The sequence below is a fragment of the Salvelinus sp. IW2-2015 genome, unplaced genomic scaffold (genome assembly GCF_002910315.2).
Source record: "Salvelinus sp. IW2-2015 unplaced genomic scaffold, ASM291031v2 Un_scaffold4018, whole genome shotgun sequence".
NCBI lineage: Eukaryota > Metazoa > Chordata > Actinopteri > Salmoniformes > Salmonidae > Salvelinus > Salvelinus sp. IW2-2015.
In genome coordinates, this window is record NW_019945290.1 from 32,896 (window position 1) to 34,701 (window position 1,806).

Here is a 1,806-nt window from a genome sequence, read left to right on the forward strand (position 1 = left end):
CGCGAGGATCGGTAGGATAGTCCATTTTACTACGGTATACGTTTGGCGGCCGTGAGTGACAGGAGGCTTTTGGTGGCAGGAATAGACGTAAGCCCGACTATCTAGATTTGATTTTGGATTGAGAGTGTTGATAGATCCTGGAAGGAGAGTTTGCAGTGCTAGCCAGACACTAAGGTGCCTTATAAAATGTCCACATATTCTAGGTCGGACCGTTCAGGGTGGTGAGCTAGTCGGGGTGCGGGTACAGGCAAGCGAACGGTTGAAAAGCATGCATTTGGTTTTACTAAGGTTTAAGAGCAGTGGCGGCCACGGGAAGGAGTGTTGTATTGGCATTGAAGCTCGTTTGGGTTAGCTAAGCAACAGTGTCCAGAAAGGGCCAGAATATACAGAATGGCTGTTTGTCCTGTAGAGGTGGATCAGGGAATCGCCCGCAGCAGACAACATCATTGATTTTGATTTTGGGTTAACTTTCAATGCTGGCAGCCATTTTTGGTAAACTGTCCTTCTCTACCAGAGATCTGTGGCTAAATCACAATTCTGTCTAGATCTCTACAGACAATTCCTCCGACTCTCGGCTTGGTTTTTGCCTCTGACGTGACTGTCCAACCTGATTGGACTTATTTTACGAACAGGTGTGCTGCTTATCCAATATCGTCCAATAACTGTGTTTACCCCAGGTGGACTCAATCAAGGCTTGAATACATGTGACCCAGAAGTGTGTTTGATTTGAACAGCAGCTTGTCCTGGATGGAGAGAGTTGACACTTTGCTCGGGGACAAACTGTGGTGCAACTGATACACACACAAGATGGAAGTATCTGGAAAGCCAGGTGAAGTGTGTCCAGCTGGTTCAACTTCTCCAGCCTCTACATCTGCATTTGAGAGGATTAGAGAAAGGAGTGCGTGTGTGTATGTGCGTGTGTATGTGTATGTGTGTGTGTGTGTGAGTTCGTTTGTGTCCCAGTGGATTTGACTCAGTGGATTTGACTTCAATCAATTGCAGACAAAGGGTAACCACCAAGAACTTGTGCAATTGAATCAGGTGTGTTAGTGCTGGGTTGGGACAAAAGCCTGCACACACGGCGTCCCCCCAGGATCATGCAGTAATGAAGCACAGCGGTGCAGTTGTTAGAAAGTMTTTTTMTGTGCAGGGGTCAGGGGTCAYCAGCTCCAGTCTTCCAGCACCACATCATCTTTTGGTTTCCCTTTTCTCTCTGTAATCAGACTGAACCAGGTCTCCCCAGCCAATCCATCAATTGCATTCATAGATCAATTATTGATCAKCAGGAATRTGGAACTGAAAGGASCGGGTGTAGAGGTTGYAGAGTWGGTTAGAGAAGTGATGTGCTGCAGGGAGATACCGTGGCCCAAGCCCAGGCCTTGTGATCACATGTGTAGCTTACCAACCTGGCCTCAGGGCAATTTGTAACATTTGGTATGCAAATTTGTTTCCCTCCATTTAGTATGATATGTTATGCTATATTAGGTTACATCATGAATGGAATAGCAGTCGTACAATATCATACGAATTAGAGGACGTAGAGTATCGTACATCTTACCCAGGGCGGGTTGACCTGGTTATATCCGCAGGGCGGGTTGACTGTTAGAAGTGTTTTTTTGTGCAGGGGTCAGGGGTCAACAGCTCCAGTCTTCCAGCACCACATCATCTTTTGGTTTCCCTTTTCTCTCTGTAATCAGACTGAACCAGGTCTCCCCAGCCAATCCATCAATTGCATTCATAGATCAATTATTGATCACACAGGAATTTGGAACTGAAAGGACGGGTGTAGAGGTTGGAGAGTGGTTA